Genomic DNA, 6,552 nt, shown 5'->3' on the forward strand with positions numbered 1-6,552 from the left:
GGTGACCATAAAGATAAATATAACCTTTTTGGCTACGAAGAACTAGTAACATGAAGTTGGCCTGCACCGGGGAAACTCTCAAGCAAAATGTACCCATCCGTGTTTTGTATTCTTGCTACCACAAGGCAATTTTTTTTTTAAGATTGTTTTATTTTTCCTTTTTTTTAATTTCCGGTAGCCTACATTAATCCCTGCACACCTTGGTGGCACCTAAAAGCTAAATTAATTCATCACTGGACAGCAAGAATAATAATTTTAAAAATCGGGTTGAAAGAATCAATAAAGATCATTGGTTACTTCCCTGAAAATCAAGAACACAGCTTTTTTTTTTTTATCATATAAACTAAAGACAAAGATCAACGAGTACCAAACGAAATTCTCCAGAAATTACAGGGTGGTAGTGAGAGATAAATAATATTAAAAGTGAAAGGAAAATTCATCGAAAAAGATTGCATCCTCCGTCACACAATGGAAAAAATACAAAATAAATAAAAAATACACCTGAATAAAACTTCCAACAACCATTGCAATCAAAATGCATGTTCTCTCTCCCTCTCTCTCTCTCTCTCTCCCTTGCGATAGAACCCGGGTATAAAAACAAGAAGGATGAAAGAAAAAAGAGGATGGATTGAATGCAAGATGGCAGGCGGGGGGTCGCTCGAGCAGGAGAGAGACAGACAGACAGACAGACAGTGTGTGTGTGTGTGTGTGTGTGTGTGTGTGTGTGTGTGTGTGTGTGTGTGTGTGTGTGTTGGCTGGAAGGATGGGGAGAGGAAATAAAAATAACAGTTGGGTGAAAGGTAAGAGGGTGTAAGCCAGACTGGAGTGTGGGGCAGAACATTTCCTTATCGGACCTTCCCATTGATTCAGGTAAGGCATTAAATGGTTCCATGGCTTATGTGTAGAATGGACTTATAGAGTTACATAGCCAATGATTTCATCATCCTTTGTGTAATTCTAACGTACAGTATGCTGCATGTTTGAGCACGAGCGTGTTCTACCTCACTCCCCCCTTCTACCCTTATAGTAAAGTAAGTCATTCTTTCTGTTGTTCAGAGCAGGATTGTCAACTCTTTGTCCCCATGGCTTCATTTGCGCGTCCTTCTTACAAGTTGTATCAAGCTCTGCCGGCCCCTATATAATGAGCTCAGTCTCTGCATTATTGCCACTTAGATCTACTCTTCATTTTGTTCACATCTCTGTCCTCCCCTGTACAGTTGTTATTATTGTGAGTGCTCAGGAAGTCTCCAACCATCTAGCAGCTGTGTAATTTGAGTATAACTGTTATTGCATTTCTTCTTGTACTGTGTAGCGTAAGGTGTTAATTCTTAGGCCTGGTAGGGTTTTGTGATTCATGTGTTTTGGGTGTCAGCCCTTATTAATAATATTTTGTATCTGTAATAATATATCTTAGCCAACGGCCATGCCACGTTGAGTACACCGCTTCCCGTCCGATCAGCGAAGTTAAGCAACGTTGGGTCTGGTTAGTACTTGGATGGGTGACCGCCTGGGAACACCAGATACTGTTGGCATCCCTACGTGTCAAGTGGGGTTGGTGGAGGATTAGTGCCCCTCCCTGTAAAACAATTAACTCTAAGCCCTTGACCACCCCAATTGGGATACATGGCGTCTGACAATGGATGGATGGAATAATATATCTTGCATTCACTGAGTATTATCTGGTATTTTCATTTTATCAGGGCTGACTTAGATAAATTTACTCTTGCTAATTTCGTGTTAATAGAGGCTATTGCAGTTAACCATATATTTAACCTGATTTTTGCCATTACATTATCCTTATGAGTCCTGAATGTTTTGTTGTTAGTTTGAGCATTAAACTTAATTTGTAATTTTACCTAACTCTTTTGTTTTGAACCTGGAACTTTACGGGACAGTAGTGATTTTTGTATTCTCACTTAAAGTGTACATTATCTTTCTCTGTTCCGTAACATAAATTTGGCGACCTCTTATCAGGATATTCAGGATATTATCATAAGGATATTGCTTGATATTTTGTGACTGTGATTTATTCATGATGTCTACTATTACTACGCTTGATGAAGCCAAAGATTTTTTGTCAAATGTGCAAACAGTGTGTGATGTAGAAAACAGAACAAAGAATGAACTTAAGCTTGTTGCTCAACAATTGGGAATTGTTGTTCGCTCTCATCATTCTAAAGATCAAATTGTTGACATGATTAATGAAAGCTTCTTTAATGTAACTCCTCCAAATGAGCAAACGCAGATTGAATTAGCTAAGTTACAGCTAGCCCTGCAGGAGGCTCGTGTTAAGGAGGCTGAATTTCAGGCAAAAGCTAAGGAGGCTGAGTTTCAGGCACAAGTTGAACTTGCTAGGATTCAGGCAGACCATGAGTATCGCATGAAACAAGGTGGAACTGGATCATCTAGCTCTGATGATTTTGATGTGGCTAAAGATGTTAAACTTGTCCCTCCTTTTAATGAATCTGATTTAACAAAGTATTTTCAGTTGTTTGAGAGGGTAGCTACAGGTTTTAATTGGCCCAAAAAGTATTGGCCAGTACTCCTTCAAACTGTTCTCACCGGTAAAGCTCAAGTAACTTATGCATCTTTGCCTCGGGATCAATGTGATGATCATGATGTAGTTAAGAGCTTGATTCTTAAGGCCTATGAGCTTGTTCCTGAAGCCTATTGAGTAAAATTTAGGACAACTTATAAGCAAGATAAGCAATCCCATGTTGAGTATACAAAAATCAAAGAAGATCTGTTAGAGCAGTGGTTAAATTCTAAGAATGTGGATTTCTGATTTTGGTAAATTTAAGCAGATGATTTTGCTGGAGGACTTCAAAAGGTGTATTAGTAAAGATGTAAGCCTATATCTTGATGAGAGAAGAATAGATAATTTGTCTGATGCTGCAGTTTTAGTTGATGAATATGTTCTCACTCACAAGAGATATTCTAAAGAAAAAGGGAAAGCTGAGAGTAAGTACGTTGCCTCTACTCAGAGTACAGGTAACAGGAACGAGAATAAAGATGATGTTTCTCAGGAAGTAAATACATGCTTCACCTCTAGATTTCAGAAAAGTAAATGTACTTATTGTAGTAAGCTTGGTCATACTACGGAGAAATGTTTCAGGAGACAGCGTGATGTGAACAAAAAGGAGTCTTTAAATATTCAGTCAATTGGTCTAGTGTCCACCCTTGAGAGTTCCCAGAATTCTTTAACTGAGTTAACTGAACCTGCTTTGAGGGGCAAATTAAATCCTCATGATGAAGCTCCTCTTTTGAGCAATAACGTGGGTGACACTCTCAAGAGTTCATGTGCTAATTTCCTGTCTGATGGTTTTGTCAGTCCTCTGGACAGTAATAACATGAAAACAGTTAAAATATATCGTGATACAGTGCTTGCCAATCCCTTATGCTGACCAGTGTTCTAGGCTCTAATGTTAATTCCTCTGATGAAACTGTAATCTTACAAGGTGTAGGGAATAATTACTTCTCTGTCCCTCTGTGCAGAGAGAATTTAAAGTCTGGTTTTGTTAATGGTTCCGTTATGGTTGGGTTGGTTGAGACACTCCCAATGTCAGGTGTAACTTTCTTACTTGGAAATGATATTGGTGGAAGTCAAGTGTGTCCAGCTCCTCAGTTGTCTAGTGAGCCAGTGGCTGCGGCCCAGGATTGTGATGTCCCTGATGTGTTCCCTGCATGTGCTGTCACTAGGGCTAAGTCTAAAGTTACTGGTGACTTAGAGGATAATGATGATGATGATGTTATCCTAGCTGACACTTTTCTTGCTAATTTGGACCACTCACCAGATGAGGCAGTACCCCGTAGTGTTGATAATTTGTCTCGTCAAGAGTTGGTTGAGTTGCAGGTTGCTGACCCTGAGTTGAAAGGTCTAGCTAACTCTGCTTGCAGTGAGGAAGAGTCAGCTGGTGCTTCTACTTGTTATTATATAAAGTCAGGAGTACTTATGAGGAAGTGGAGACCCCCAACAGCATCAGCCGACTGTGAGTGGGAGGTTGTACATCAAGTTGTCATCCCTCGTGTTTGTAGGCAGGATATCGTTGGAGTGGCTCATGATTCCAATTTGGCAGGACACCTTGGAGTGAGGAAGACTGTGGCACGCATTTTGAAACACTTCTACTGGCCAGGTATCTTCAGGGATGTTTCCTGGTATTGTAAGTCTTGTCACACCTGTCAAGTTGTGGGGAAGTGTAATCAGACCGAAAAGGTTGCACCTCTAGTTCCCATTCCTCCTATTGAGGCGCCATTCACCCGTGTGTTGGTGGATATTGTGGGCCCTCTTCCTAAGACTTCTTCAGGATTTTCTTATGTGTTGATCCTGATTGATATGGCTACTCGTTATCCTGAAGCCATTCCACTTAGAAATATCTCAGCAAAGAACGTGGTTAAGGAAATGCTAGGGTTCTTCACAAAGTTTGGTCTGCCCAAGGAGGTACAGTCAGACCGGGGAAGTAATTTCATGTCAAATGTTTTCAAGCAGTCTCTGAAAGAGTTGGGCATCACCCAGATCACGTCTTCAGCTTACCATCCCCAGACCCAAGGAGCGTTGGAGAGATATCATCAAACACTCAAATCGATGCTCAAGAAATACTGTTTGAAACATCAGAAAGACTGGGATAAAGGTCTTCCATTCGTTGTGTTTGCCGCAAGAGAATCTCCAAATGAATCACTGGGCTTCTCACCCTTTGAACTACTGTTTGGCCATGAAGTAAGAGGACCCCTTAAGCTCGTACTCAAGGAATGCTGGCTGTCAGAGGAAGATGACGTCAACCTATGAGGAGTAGACTGTAGCACCAGTCGAGCAGGGCAGTACTCCCGAGGTGGATGGAAAGCTGATGACAGGGAGTGCTGGAGCTCCCGTTTCATCAGCCCTCAGGACTAGTTCCTGACCATCCCCCTTTGCTGAACTTTTTCAGTGTCTCAGTTACACAGAGAGTAGGCCAGCATGCTCTCCAGTACAAATTTCTCTATCTATCTTCACCAAACTACATGCACAGTACACACTACACTTCCTATTCAAAATTAACCAAAAATGGCGTTGATTCACCCAGCCTCGGAGTCCCCAGGGGGGGACCATAAATGCCCCCGCCATCTGCCCTCTCCGGTGACGACTCGAGGTGCCTGGAACCACTGTCTGACTCTCTTCTTCTTCATTTCTGCAACATTCGCGGCCTTTCATCTAACTTTCGCTCTGTTGAGCACCACCTCTCCTCCTCTAAACCTCACCTTCTTTTTCTAACGGAGACTCAGCTGTCTGAGGCAACTGACAGCAAACCCTTTTCTGTATCCTCCTACTTTCTCTATACTCATTTCAAAGCCAAAGGTGGCTGTTGTGTATACATACGCAACGACTTATCTTGCTCTCGTGTTCCTGAACTTGATTCTTCTGAATTCTCCACTCTCTGGCTTCGGCTTTCCTGTCATTCTCTGACTAAATATATCTGTGCTGTTTACTTATCCCCTAATTCTACTGACTATCAAAAATTCTTCGACTATCTTACTTCTACGATGGAACACATTCTGTCCATTTCTCCTTTCTCTGAAATCTCCATTCTCGGAGATTTCAATGTTCACCACCACCTTTGGCTCTCCTCTCCTTTCACGGATCCACCTGGTGAACAAGCCTACATCTTTTCTATCCTTAATGACCTAGAGCAGCTTGTACAGCACCCTACCCGTATCCCTGACTGCCTTGGAGAGAGCTCCAACATACTTGACCTCTTCCTCACAACCAATCCTTCTGCTTACTCTGTTAATCTTTTCTCTCCGTTGGGCTCCTCCGATCACAACCTTATTACCTTAACCAGTCCTATCGCTCCAGTACGGCCTCATGGACCCTCCAGGGAAACGTCGTCTCTGGCATTTTGGAGCTGCGAACTGGGAGGCCCTCAGGCAGTACTTCTTTGATTTTCCCTGGAATGATTATTGCTTCCATGGCCGTGAGACATCTGAGTGTGCCTTGCGCATTACGGAGGTTATTCTCTCGGGCATGGAAGCATACATTCCTTTCTCATATCCTTTGACTAACGCAAGAAAGCCTTGGTTTAATCACGCTTGTTCTAATGCTGTCCGCAACAAGGAGAGGGCCTACAAAAGGTACCGAGCCAACCCACCCCTGAATCACATAATCTTTACGTTTCTGCCCGGAATCGTGCTAAGTCTGTTCTTCGCTCTACTAAAAATAATTTCATCCATACTAAATGCTCTCAACTCTCCAACTCGAATTCTTCTCGCTCCTTCTGGCACCTTGCCAAAAATCTTTCTAACAACTTTACCTCATCATCCTTCCCTCCTCTTTTCTACTCTGATGGTTCTGTAGCTATTTCTTCTACTGATAAAGCAGATCTCTTCGCACAGACTTTCTCCTCCAATTCCACCTTAGACGATTCAGTGCTGTTCCTCCATCACTTCCCCCCTCTGACTTCCTCATGGCTGACATTAAAATTTCTTCAGTTGATGTATTTTCTGCCATTACTGGCCTCAGTACTAACAAGGCATATGGGCCTGATGGAGTCCCTCCTGTTGTTCTCAAAAACTGTGCTTCTG

At 42.2% G+C, this 6,552-nt stretch overlaps 1 non-coding gene across 1 annotated transcript; it reads left to right on the forward strand.

Moving 5' to 3' along the window:
• Positions 1-1,413: 1,413 nt before the first annotated feature.
• Positions 1,414-1,532, forward strand: LOC145390505 (5S ribosomal RNA). The gene has a single exon (XR_013895655.1). It is a non-coding gene; the product is annotated as a 5S ribosomal RNA (ribosomal RNA).
• The last annotated feature ends 5,020 nt before the right edge of the window (positions 1,533-6,552 follow it).

Source organism: Coenobita brevimanus, chromosome 14 (genome assembly GCF_032717465.1).
Source record: "Coenobita brevimanus isolate Jiangsu-jjx chromosome 14, ASM3271746v2, whole genome shotgun sequence".
Classification (NCBI taxonomy): domain Eukaryota; kingdom Metazoa; phylum Arthropoda; class Malacostraca; order Decapoda; family Coenobitidae; genus Coenobita; species Coenobita brevimanus.